Raw genomic sequence first — 13,642 nt, 5'->3', positions numbered from 1 at the left:
GTTAGGTTAGGTTTGGTAGGTTGCTCTTTCTTCTGTATTTATAACTTGTGCATTTTTTAAATTGACCTCAAAGCACTAATAGTCATGCAAGCAAATGCTTAATTAAGCTCAAAAGAAGTTACATTAAGCAGAATCCACACCATGTGGCAAACGTATGCACTCAAAACAAAACCCTCAGAGTTGTATTAGCTTATGAAAGATAATGTAAAACAATCTGAGTAACTTAAGTCTACTCCAAAAAGAGGATGAAAGGAGCTGGGATATCTGCTGTGAGATAGGGATCTTTTACATGCATCTTTTAAATCAATGCTTAAAAAAAAAGAAAACAAAAAAATAAAAATGCTTCAAAAATAAAAATAAAAACAAAAAACCCTGGGTAATTCCTATTTAAAATGTAAATCCTAGTCAACTGCAAAGTATTTCTCAATCTCAGAGACTCATGAACCATGGGAGGGACACGGGAAGGAGAAACCAAACTGTTACCATTTTGAAAACAAGAGTTTCATCTGAACATGGGAGATGAGCTGTAACTTCTGGTCTTGGAAGAAGATGGAAAACCTTCCACGCTGATAGGCAGCTAGGACCTGGCCTTCCGTTCCGTCTCAGCCAAGCACTCTCGAACCAGTCCTCTGGCGTGAATGATGCCTCGTTTTAGTCTCTCCATGGGGCTCTTGCTCCCTGCATAGGTGGGTCTAATCTCTTTCCCCAACTCTTCAATGATGGCCAGCAGCTCAGCATATTTGCTTTGGGGTACCTGGCTGTTCCCAGTTCCCTGAGTATAACCTAGAGATGGTGGCCTGTAGTCACTCAGCAGCTGGCGGTACTGGGAGGATGTGGCCATACTGGTGGAGGGTGGGTGGACACTCCCAGCGGCGCTGAGGGAGGCGGCGGGCATGTGCGCGGCCAAGTTCGGTTTGTAAGACATCCATAAGACAGGTTTTTAAGAATCATTTTATAAAAGGAATACCTTGGTGGCTCAGTGGTTCAATGTCTGCCTTTGGCTCATGTCATGATCCCGGGGGTCCTGGGATCAACTCCCTGCAGGGAGCCTGCTTCTCCCTCTGCCTGTGTCTCTGTCTCTCTCTCTCTCTCTCTGTGCCTCTCATGAATAAATAAATAAAATCTTTTTAAAAAATTTTTTTAAAAAGGTAAAGACTTGAGTGTCTATTGGTCATTAGGATCTGGGCAAGAGCAGGGTCAATGGCATGAGGAACTAAGAAGTGGATGGGGAAAAAAAAGAATGGGAACAGCAACTGGATACAATCCTTTCAAGGAGTTTATCCACGTTAGGCAAGTGGACAACAGAGTAGGGTTCAGCTAACCAGGAACACACGGTTCAGGAAAGCTTTTTGGGGTGGGAATAGAGAAGAATTAAGCTTGTTTAAACACTAGTAGAAAGGAGTCAGTAGAGAAGAGAAAAACAAAGGTCTGAGAGCTAAGCCAAAAAGGGAGAGAGGGTGCAGCACCCGACTGGAGCTGCAGGGATTAGCATGTGACAGGAAGAGGGACAGCTCTTCCACTGGAACAGAAGGGAATGAGGAAAGAAAGGTAAGGATGTGCATTTGAAGGTGGAAGGGCTGTACACTGATGAATGTCCCCTCTGATGACTGCTCTTCTCCCTTTGAAATTACAGGTGAGATTACCTGCTGACAGTAACTTGAGAGGGGAAAAAACAGAGGTAGAGAAAGTTTAAGATAGGCATGGTGTAGAAAAAAGAAGCAAGAATCTCCAGGTTCCCTAAGCAGAGAGTTCTTAAAAAGAAGAGTTAGGAACTAAACCTTTGAGAACATGAAACTTTTTTTTTTTTAAGATTTTACTCATTTATCCATGAGTGACACAGTGAGAGAGAGGCAGATACACAGGCAGAGGGAGAAGCAGACTCCCTGTGGGGAGCCCAATGCAGGACTCGATCGCAGGACCCCAGGATCATGACCTGAGCCAAGGCAGACACTCAACCACTGAGCCACCCAGGCATCCTGAAACATGAAACTAGATGGGAAACTGTAAATGAGCAGAAAGGACAAAACCAAGTAATGACTGGGCGAAAGCCTAGGGAGAGCTAACAGGATCAGGATAATGTGGACCACAGATACCATGGAAGGAAAATGTCCTAAAAAGAAAAGGATGAGGCACATCAGTGTCTTCTAAGTAAGAAGACTAAAGACTGAGAAAGGTCAGCAAGGACAGATAACAGGTAGCAAAAGCTTAGGAAGATAATCAGTGAGCAAATGGAGCAACGACTGATACAACATCTACTGTAAAGTCAGTGAGAAGATTAAAGACAAAAGGACTAATTAACTTCAAACACAATGTTTTTAAGTTGGGGGAAGAAACCTATATATTTTTAAAAAGTGCAGCCAAAAAAAAAGAAGGATAAATACATGGAAGAGGGCTTGGGGAAAGTTCAGTGAAGCTTCTTCATGGAAGAAAGAGGCTTAGGAGTCGGAGAAGGATGGCAGCTCTGATGGAAGTGGAAGAAAGACAAGAGGGTGTGTGTAGCATAATGAAGACTCAGACCAAGTCAGGTAAACTCTCTCATACCAAGTCAGAGAAGCTTGCTCATGAGGTACTAGGCCTTAATCTATGAAAATAAAATAGCCTGGCTATTTTAGAGAAAAAAGCCTGGCTACTTGAGGATAAAGTCTTTAAGAGCTGCTTAATGGTTGGACATTGGACTGAAGTTATAGCATGATTCATAGAGGGTCTGGCCTATGTGATTCTTCATCTCCCTCCTAAAGCTGGACATGAGAGTGAACAAAATAAGCTGGGGCCAAAGACAGGAAAACTAGGATTTTTCTCCACTCAGGGGAAAGACTCGCTTCTTGGTGTGCATAATGGAAGATCAGTGGAGCCAAGCAATCTGGTGATATGATGAGGGCAAAACTGAAGTCTCAGATACCAGGTGAAGGAGAGGCATGTTTGTGGGGGAGAGGCATGTTTGTGGGGGAGAGGCATGTTTGTTGGGGAGAAACTGGGCTTAAGGGAATCAACAAACACAAGAAAAGTAGGAACACATAATATTAACAGGAGAAGAGATAGGGTGAATGATCATAAATTTTTGGGGTCGGGGGAATCAAAGAGGGATCATTTAAGGGCAGGAACAGCAGAAGCATATGTTGACCTGGCTTCACAGACTAGGCACACACCATGCCCAAGATTCTGGAGCCTGCTTAGTGAGAGAGGACTGCCTATTGAATCGAGTCCTTCCTCCTGCACTATAGGTCAATGTTTAATGAACTGTCCTAACCAAACCCAGGGCAAGAAATACATTTGTTGTCACCACACGCGCGCGCGCGCACACACACACACACACACCTCAGAAACAGAAGTTGCACAAAACAATTACCCTTACTACAATACGATAAAGTAAAACATAAAGTTAACATAAAATATTATGTTACCATGATACAAATACATCTAAAATTCCAAAATAAGTAATATAAAAATTAAAATTAGAAAAGATTCAATGTAATGCAACAAGTGACCTTTCCTGTTCATAAATTAATTACAGTCTGAAAAACACAAAAACAGTACATACTTATCAGGTTCACTACAGAGTCTTTTATTCTTTTGCTTTAAATTGGGTCAGGGTTGAAAATCCTAGTTGAAACAATAAGTTGATGTGAATGGCAAAAATAGTACTACATTCTTTCTACTTTGCAATGGATTCTTTGGTCTTAATAGAAAATGATGATAAGCAATGTCATATAATCATTCTTCAGAGTAGTTGAAGATCTAAGCCACAAAAATTCATTTTCTTGACAAACTAAAAGCCCAGTGCAACTTAGAATATCTGTGATCACACCACTTTGGACTGTGGTATCTGTACCAGACTACAGCCACCTTATCAGCATTGATGAAACATCCCATAATGGTACAGAATGGAGGTATATCATCGCTAAGAGGTGAAATCTTAGTGTTCAGTTGATTTATCATCAAAAGTAATAAACATAACATCCATGCATTCTAGATGAATATTTTTTTCCAACAGGTATGTAGCCATTTTTCTCTTATGCCAGTGATAGGCAACTAAATAAAACAATAATGAATCTTTCCCAGGAATGGTCCTGGGAAAAGAAAACTGAGAAAATTTTACTTTTTTTCTTTGAAAATACTTGAAAAGGCTTACTGAAAAGTCTAGTATCTTTTTAATTTTACGATTTTGCTACATTTTGCTTGACCTTGAATTATGCTAGTCTAAATGAACGGTGGAATGAGAACCACTGCATTATGATCATGTGCAAATGGACCATCCCTTTAATTCACATAATGTTCCTCTTTTGTTCCATGTTACCCCTTACAGTTGAAGTAGGAACCAGAGAAAATGGAGTTTCAATAAACACTGTTGCAGAGCAGGCTGTGGCATTTCCTCTCAGCAGGTCATCTTATCATTGGCCTTAACAGACCCTTATATAATCAGAGTATTAAAGAATACAGATAAATATTTCAAAATAAAATTATACTTCACATTGCTAAGTAACCAATTCAGACATATCCTAGATAACCAGAGTTTTTTGTTTTTTCACTCTGGTGGAAAAAAAGAAAGAGAAGAAAAAGCACATCTAAGTAGCTGCAAGAATCATACACACATAACCCAATCTGTTCTAAATTTTAACATCCACAAAGCAAAAAATCCAGACACATGCCATTTCTATGAATTTAAACTTCAAAGGAAAATTGATAATTTTCCTCTATATCTGTTGTAAAAACGTTTATCACTGTTATAAAAACCTCAAAATATAACTTAAAAAAATAGAGCATGGGGTGCCTGGGTGGCTCAGTCAGTTCAATGTCTGCCTTTGGCTCAGGTCAGGGTCTCGGGGTCCTGGGCACAGGGTTGGGCTTCCTGCTTTGCAGGGGAGTCTGTTTCTCTCTCTCCTCTACCCCTCCCCTCTGCTTGTGTTCTTTTGCTTTCTCTCTCAAATAAATAAATAAAATCTTTTTAAAAAAAATAGAGCATAAATGATAACCTTTAACTAATATAAGTGGCTTTATGCTGCCTGAACTGAATGCCAAAAAGTCTATTTTCAGGCTGCTATCCAGGAATCTAATAAGGAAAAAAATACTGAATTTCTTCCTCAAAAATAGAGAATGCAAGAGAAACATCTGGGATAGCTAGATGTTTATACATCTAGCTTACAAAGTAAGTCCTTTGTATTTCCTTCTCCTATCTCACCATGATTTACTACTTAATCCTCCAATCTTACAATCTGCTATAATGCCTAAGAAGTGAAGAGGAAAACTTCATGTTTTCTTTTCCTCAGGATAAAAATTACTCATTTAAGTCAGAGAGGAAAAAGACAAAAAAGATTCCATCCTGTCTAACCCTCTGGGTCCCAGTGCAGGCACTCCTTCAAGTTTTGGTTTTTTATTCCACGCAGTGTTCAATATTCCCCACTTTAATTGAGGCAAACAGATCACTATTTTACTGGTTTAATGAGGAGCACTGAATACTGAAATATATTTTCAAACATAGTTTTGGTCCTGACATTGTACTACTTAGTCTATTTCTCTGTATCTCAGGTCCCAAAACAATAAAGGGAATACATTCCACCTACTCTATATGACATATGGAGGGATGAATTTAAAATTTTCATGTTGCCTGCAGGAGGTGCAACGTTGAAGAACTTTTTAAAATTTTTTTAACTCAACTTACAAATCTAAATACTTGAAAAGAACACCCCTTATGAGAGGATCAGCCAAATGTGGCCCACCACTTGTATTTGTATGGTCTCTGAGAAAAGACTGGTTTTTATGATTTTTAAACGGCTGAAAAAAAATTAAAAAAGCATAATATTCTGTGACACATGAAAATTATATGAAATTCAAATTTCAGTGTCCGTAAATAAATTTTTATTGGAACACAGCCCATGCTCATTTATTGAAGTATTGTCTCTGGCTCTTTTCAGCAGAATTGAGTACTTAGAGAGATGTATGGCCCACAGAGTCTAAAATATTTACTATCTAGCCCTTTACAGAAAAAGTTTGCCATTCCCTGCCTTAAGAGACCATACATTTATTTGAATGATACTACAAATTAGGAAAATATTTTTGAGTCTGTTTTTGAAAATGCTTTCAAAGCCATAACACATTCTTTTGAGTCTCTTCAGTCATGGCAAATCTTCATTCTTTGAAAGTGAGTATGAATTTTGGAGATGGGTAAGCCACTTGGAGCCAAAGTTGAATAAGATTGGTTATCAAGATGAATCAACCAACAAACATTTATTAATAATCTATATTTGGGGGCAGCCCGGGTGGCTCAGCAGTTTAGCGACGCCTTCAGCCCAGGGTGTGATCCTGGAGACCCAGGATTGAGTCCCACAGTCGGGCTCCCTGCAAGGAGCCTGCTTCTCCCTCTGCCTGTGTCTCTGCCTCCTCTCTCTCCTTCTATGTCTCTCGTGGACAAATAAAATCTTTAATAAAAAATCTATATTTGGGATGCCTGGGTGGCTCAGCAGTTGAGTGTGTCTGCCTTCAGCTCAGGATGTGATCCCAGCCAGAGTCCCTGGATCAAGTCCCAGATGGAGCTCCCTACAAGAAGCCTGCTTCTTCCTCTGCCTGTATGTGTGTGTGTGTGTTTTTTTTAAAGATGTTATTTATTTATTCATTAGAGACACAGAGAGAGAGAGGCAGAGACACAGGCAGAGGGAGAAGCAGGCTCCATGCAGGGAGCCCGATGTGGGACTTGATCCCGGGTCTGCAGGATCACGCCCTGGACTGAAGGCGGCGCTTAAACCGCTGAGCCACCAGGGCTGCCCTCTGCCTGTGTTTTTGTGTCTCTCATGAATAAATAAATGAAATCTTAAAAAATATGTATATATTTATGGGAAGTGAAGATCTCTTCTGAAAAAAAAAAAAGCAGTATCTCTGACTTCCAATCACGTGAAGGTATAGTCATGTTTTCATAGCTTTGACTAAAGGTATATAAGCTATATAGGCATAGAAATACAAAGCACAGAGGAAGGGGAGCACCTGGGTGGCTCAGTCAGTTATGCATCAGATTTCTGATCCTAGCTCAGGTCTTGGTCTCAGGGTCGTGAGTCAAAAAGAAAGAAAGAAAGGAAGAAAGGAAGGAAGAAAGAACAGAGGAGGAAAAGTAATTCTGTAATAAAACTAGAAGATCGGGATCCCTGGGTGGCGCAGCGGTTTGGCGCCTGCCTTTGGCCCGGGGCGTGATCCTGGAGACCCGGGATCGAATCCCACATCGGGCTCCCGGTGCATGGAGCCTGCTTCTCCCTCTGCCTGTGTCTCTGCCTCTCTGTCTCTCTCTGTGTGACTATCATGAATAAATAAATAAAATCTTAAAAAAAAATAAAATAAAATAAAACTAGAAGATCTACTTTCCTGTGTGGCTGTGAATATGCTGTAAAGTTGTGTTATTTTTACAAAGAGGAACTCTGATAATACTTCAGGCAATATGCTTTTGGAATTAATGAGTGACTCCCAAATAAAATATTATTTTATGTAGTTTATTTTTTATTTACTTTTATATTTTATTTTGAAGTAATCTCTATACCCAACATGGGGCCCGAACTCAAAATCCCAAACCAGCCAGGCATGACCCCCAAATAAAGTTTTAAAAGAACAGGATTCATTGGGTTGTAAAAATTGCTGCTTAATCCTTCAATTAAAACCCATATTATTGATTTATAATCACAATTTAGAAGACAAAATTAGCATCAATAAATCAATCAATAATTCTTTTCACTCAAACAAAGCAAACCATTTATCCCTGGCCCTCTTCATTTCTAATTCCATATGCTTTCCCTGAGCAATTTCATCTGCTCTTAAGGTTTCAATGACCACTTTACTGGTTAACTCTGAAATTTGCATCACTAATCTCAGCCTCCTCCAAGGCTCTTGATCCCCCCTGACATTTCTACCTTAAGTGTCCAGAGGCACTTCAAACTCAGCATGTTCAAAACTGAAACAGTGCTCTTCCTCCCACAAGAAAAAAAATAAAACAAGTTCCTCTATCCAGTTTCCCAAGCCAAGAAACGAAGTCATTTACTTTTCTGTTCACCTCCAAAGCCAATCACTTTTTAAGCAGAGTCAATTCTGTATCTTGATCATCCTGTCCTCTCCTCTTCACCTCTATGAGGATTTTTCCGCTCCAGGCCCTTATTTATCCTCTCTTATCTGGACCATTTCAATACCATTAGCCTCCTAACTTATCTCTCTACCTTTTGCTTGTCTCCATCCAGTCCAGCCTCCATCCATACCCCACCATGTTATCTGTCTTCATTACCTCAAATCCTTCCCTGGCTCTCTATTGTCTTTAGAATCAAGTCCAAAGTTCCCAGCATGAAACACAAGCTTTTTACTCTGTGGCACCAGCAGACTTTTCTCTCTCTCTCTCTCTCTCTCTTTTTTAAATATTTTATTTATTTATTCATGAGAGACGGGGGACTCAATCCCAGGTCTCCAGAATCAGGCCCTGGGCTGAAGGCGGCGCTAAACCGCTGAGCCACCCGGGCTGCCCCTATTTTAAAGTTTTAAAACCACCTTTAACACATTCTATAGTGAGAGATTTTGCCAAACTGGACAAATCTTCATTATTCCAAATGAGAGGCACCAAAACCCCAATGCTTACCTCATTTCTAGCAATTTCAGTGATCCTAACCCAGTTAGCAAGCAAGCTCAGCATATTTCTTTTTCTAGGTTATTTCCAGGCACCATGCCCTCTAGCCCAGCTTCTCACCTCCATAAACTCTGACCTTTAGTCAATAAACTACAACATATTCCTCACAAATGCCATATACTTTCACATCATCCATATCTTCTGCTCCCTTCCCTGACTCAGTTAACTCTTATTCACCCTTCAAAGCCAAATTCAATTATGGTATCTTCTCTCTAATCTTCCTCCTTATCATATATAGAATTATTTTCCCTCATCATTGTTCCCACTAAATGCTATCTCTATATAACTCAGCACACTAAAATTGCAGGGACTCCTTTACATGTCTGGTTATAAGCTTCTTGAAGGCAGGGAAGCGTCTTTTCTTGAATCTAACATTTAACCTATGGTCTGAGAACAGACATTTTAAACTTCTTGTTGAAAAATAATCACTTCTTCTATTGATAAGATAATGCCATAATTGTAGTATGAGTGACTGAGGTTTTTTTTTTTTTTTTTTTTTTTTTTTTTTTAAGATTTTATTTGAGAGAGAGACACAGAGATAGAGCACAAGAAGAGAGGAAAAGGAGAAACAGGTTCCCCACAAAGCAGGGAACCTGATAGGGGACTCGATCCCAGGACCCTGGGATCATGACCTGAGCCAAAGGGCAGACACTTAACCATGGAGCCACCCAGGAGCACTGTGACTGCAAGTTTAGAAACAGAAAGAATCCCAAGTCATTCATGGGTGGTGGGGGTGGGGGTGGGGTAATAGTCTTCTATACAAAATATAATTAAATTGTGGCTTGGACAAACCTCCATCCACATCTTGTAACACCAGTTTCTTTCTTTTTTTCTTTTTAAGATTCTATTTATTTATTTATTCATGAGAGACAGAGAGAAAGAGAAAGAGAGGCAGAGACGCAGGCAGAGGGAAAAAGCAGGCTCCATGCAGGGAGCCTGACCTGGGACTGGATCCTGGGACTGGATCCTGGGACTTGATTCTGGGACTCCAGGATCATGCCCTGGGCCAAAGGCAGGCGCTAAACTGCTGAGCCACCCAGGGATCCCCAACACCAGTTTCTTTCTATGTCTCTTTCTCTCCTTTGTGAAGAAGTTATTTCTAGAACTCTCTTTTAAATACACATTGGATTTTATCAGTATTTCACTCACAGAACTTGAAATTCAGTATAATGCAAAAGTTTGGATTAGGACTTCTGGAGTCTAACTGGTCTGAATACTAGCTCTGCTGCCTAGGCTGTTTGATAGGGGTGTTACTCAACCTCATGTCTCTCAATGAGGACACCAAAATAATGACACCTCTCATGGTGCTGTTGTAAGGATTAAATAAGCTAATCCATGTAGAGAATTTAGAATACTGCCTGGCTCAGAGTAGGTCCCAATAAATACTGACTGGTGTAATCATCAGTTTTAAAAACAGTTTTCTTGCTACTTATTTTAGCCCACTTGGTAGTGTTAATGTCCTAGAAGGAAGGAATTGTATTCTGCTCATACAGGAATACTAGGGAAGCGCTAAAACTGTGCCTTCGAATATAACAGATGCTCAATAAACAATGTGACCATAAAGGCTTCAGACCTCCAAGAGCGGCAAATTTAAATTACAGCAAAATTTATATATGGAGTACATATTTAAAATGATGTTTTAAGTAGTTTCAAAACACTCATCTTCCACTGAACTGCTGAAACGTAAAGCTTTTAAGACAACACAAAAATTATATTCACTAGGAACTTTCCCTCTACACCATCTGATTTGCTCTTAACCAATGGTATCTATCCAATGGTCTAAAATTCTTGTCTAGAAGACATGTTATAGATCATTTAAAATGCAATTCCCAGGTTTAGAAAATTCTATTATTGTCACATCAAAAACACTAACACTGTTCCTTTAGATCTGCATCTTAAGAAATCTATTGCCACCGTCAACATAAAAACGCTAACGAAAGGCCACCAGACACAATTACTACATTTCCTGGTTTCTGCCTGGGAAACTACTTCAGAACACACCTACAAGTATCCCCAGTAAATGTCTGCTGGTTACAAACTGCTATTCCCTTTTTTACTTCCACTTTCTCCCTAAAACCCCTCACTCCTTCATACCCAAGGAAAAGAAAGCAAATATCTATAATAAAGATTGTACCAAAAAAAAAAAAAAAAGAGCTACACATTAATTTTGTTTTGAAGGACTAAAATCTTATGAAAGTCTTGATTTGAAGCAATACTCCCAGCTTACTTTACTAGGTAACAAAGTATAATTACTTAAAGCAAAAAAGATTATTTGAGGGGATTCCTGGGTGGCTCAGCAGTTTAGCACCGCCTTCAGCCCAGGGCCTGATCCTGGAGACCTGGGATTGAGTCCCACGTCGGGTTCCCTGCATGGAGCCTGCTTCTCCCTCTGTGTCTCTGTCTCTGTGTGTGTGTGTGTGTCTCTCATAAATAAATAAATTAAAAATCTTAAAAAAAAAAAAAAGATTATTTGGTACCGAACTTAAGGATAAATAATTCAGTAACAGTGCGTGGATAATATGTGCCATTCTAGAAAAGTTCATTGATCAGTTAAAAATGGACCACACTCCAAACAATGGTGATGGGGGGGGGGGGGTTAAACAATTTATTTACTCAGTAACAGAGATTTTGGGCTTTATCTAAAACACCGGAGGTGAAACACTAGCTTTGGGATAAAGGTTTACAGAGTGCCCACCGTGCGCCCGGCATTTAGTAGTTGCTTTACAGAATATGCCTGCTGCCGGTGCACAAATGACAAAACCTAACATTTATTTACGGATTGCTCTCATTTATCTCCTTTGACCCTCAGAACACCCCTGGGCGTGAGCATCCCAGATTTCCAGTTGAGGAAAAGAGGCCCAGAAAAGCCGACCCGCCCGAGGTATCGCATCTGTTCTGTGGTCCTGGCCGCCACTCCGGCCCCTGACTCATCGAATCACCATCCGCGATCCCAGTTACTCAAAAGTTCTTGGAGTTTCCATTGTCCGATTGTAAGATCAAAATTCTACCGACTTTCCATGCTGTGCTCGTCAGATTCTGTTAAGAATCAAAACTCACAAAAAAGCAAGAAACGCGTAAAAGTGCACCGCCTCAGCCCGCGGACGCTCAGGCGCCCAGCGCGGCTCCTGGTGGAGGGCGCCCCCGCCCCGCAGCGCACTCCCGGCCCCCGAGGTGGGTGAGCGGCGCCGAGACGCCCCGCGGGCTCCGCCACAGCCGCCGCGGCCCGCCCGCAGGGCTCCCGGGGCCCGTCGTCGCGGTCCCCCGGGGCCAGGGGAGCCCAGACCCCACACCTCGGCGCCGACCCCTCCGCGCGCCCGACGCCCGACGCCCGACGCCCGGCGAGCGACCCCCACCGCCGCGAGGGAGCGAGGCCCCCGGCCGCAGCAGAGCCCGCCCCGCGCCGCCCCGCGCCGCCCCGCGCCGCCCCGCGCCTACCTGCCCTCGGCGTCCACGCCGCCCCCGCGGCCGCGCCGCGCAGCTCCCGTCCCTCCGCCGAGGCGCCAGGTCCCCGCGCTCGCACTCGCGGTCGGCTCCGTCCCGCCCCCGCAGGCCCCGCCGAGGCCCCGCCCCCGCCCGGCCCACCCCGGCTCTTATTGGCTCCTCTCTGCGCCCCCACGCCTCGGCCCGCCCCCGGCACCGCCCGGGAACCGTCGAGAGGCGGACCTCCCCGTGCGAGCCCGCGCGGAGCCGGAACCGTGCCCCGGACCCCGGACGCCCCCGGACGCCCCCGCCGCCCCGCCGCGGGCCGAGGCCTCAAGCCAGAGCCCCATGGGGTCGCCGTGCCTGCGGCCCTACTAGCCCCACGGCGATGGACCTGAACTTCACATGAAAGCTGACGCTCCACAGCCACCTAGTTGATCGAGGAATCCAAATGGCACCTCGTTCAAGGAAACCATAAAACTCTCTCCTGCCACCGCAGTTGCAGTCCAGTGCCACCTTGGAAAGTAGATGCAAATAACGCTCCGAACGCCTGAGGTTTGAAGCCCCAGCACTGGGAGGCCTTTGATACTCCCAGTGCCTGAGGTCGGCCCCCACGCCCTGTTGCGATACACACGCCTAGGCACTACGCCTCCTACACGCTCTTGCTCAGGTATGTGCATGGCGCGGTGCCCACCGCGAGCGGCAGCCCAGTTTCACTGAGGCTGCGAGTCCGGATGCGTTGAGCCTGTTTCCCAGGCACTCGGTAACCACCCCACCCCACCTCGTCCCGCCCCATTCCACCTCACCCCACCCCACCCCACCGCACCCCACCAGAGTCTCTAGGGTCTGATGACCAAAATCTTCCTACATCTGTTCACAGAGAGGTACCAAAATAGAAGACTGCCTGCCAGGAAGAGAGGTGTTTAGTTACACATCACAGATGACTGTCACAAGCCAACTTAGCCAAAGCAGTAAAAGCCGCATGCCCCACACCATTGTGAAACTATGAGCTGTGGACAATGAAACAGGAATTGCCTTCTATGATGGGAGAGAAAAAAAAAAAAAAGTATTGACAAGACATTTAAAAAATCGTGTCTTGATGAGGAAATGAATGTCAATATTGTTTGTAGTAAATTCTGAACAATGATCTTCATGGACTACCCCCCTCAGCCTCCCCAAATCTTCCTATATTTAGAAAACTTCCCAAACAGTTGCTCAAGATGAACTTTTAAACTAGAATGGTGTGATTTTAAAACTTATTTCAAAATTCAAATTGATTTCAGAGTTCAGACTTTGCATTCAGGAAAATTATTTGGCAAAATGAGGCCAAATGAATTCCAAGTACCCAAATATAAAATCAAATCTGGCCTAGGTTCTATGGCTGTAATAAAAGAATTAAGATGTATGTATTCTACTGCCCCCTCATGGGTAAGATGGAGATATAACTGACAGTAGTTAATGCCTTTTAAGTCTGAGAATGCCTTTTAAGTCTGAGAATAGAATGCCTTTTAAGTCTTAGCAATCTGTATTACTTTGATGACATAGAGGACAAGGTAAAATCAAATCAGGTTCTCTAAGGGA

General features: G+C 42.9%; 1 protein-coding gene, 1 long non-coding RNA gene and 1 pseudogene across 7 annotated transcripts in view; 1 reads left to right on the top strand and 2 right to left on the bottom strand.

Moving 5' to 3' along the window:
- The window catches only part of DENND2C (DENN domain containing 2C), an 82,982-nt gene extending 70,799 nt beyond the window's left edge, over positions 1–12,183 (bottom strand). For 3 of the 6 annotated variants that reach the window (XM_072769675.1, XM_072769684.1, XM_072769685.1), the window contains exon 1: positions 12,077–12,183. The gene's annotated coding sequence lies outside the window, so the exon portion shown is untranslated. The remainder of the gene's footprint in view (positions 1–12,076) is intronic. The other 3 variants (XM_072769679.1, XM_072769680.1, XM_072769678.1) reach the window with 3 other exon arrangements.
- LOC140601134 (cyclin-dependent kinase 2-associated protein 1 pseudogene) lies at positions 358–945 on the bottom strand (annotated as a pseudogene).
- LOC140601135 (uncharacterized) lies at positions 12,083–13,152 on the top strand. The gene is made up of 2 exons (XR_012004175.1): positions 12,083–12,731; positions 12,942–13,152. It is a non-coding gene; the product is annotated as an uncharacterized lncRNA (long non-coding RNA).
- Positions 13,153–13,642: the final 490 nt, after the last annotated feature.

Source organism: Canis lupus, chromosome 12, assembly GCF_048164855.1.
Source record: "Canis lupus baileyi chromosome 12, mCanLup2.hap1, whole genome shotgun sequence".
NCBI classification, from domain to species: Eukaryota; Metazoa; Chordata; class Mammalia; order Carnivora; family Canidae; genus Canis; species Canis lupus.
Note: the sequence above shows the minus strand (reverse complement) of the source record. Positions and strands in the feature narration are given on the sequence as shown.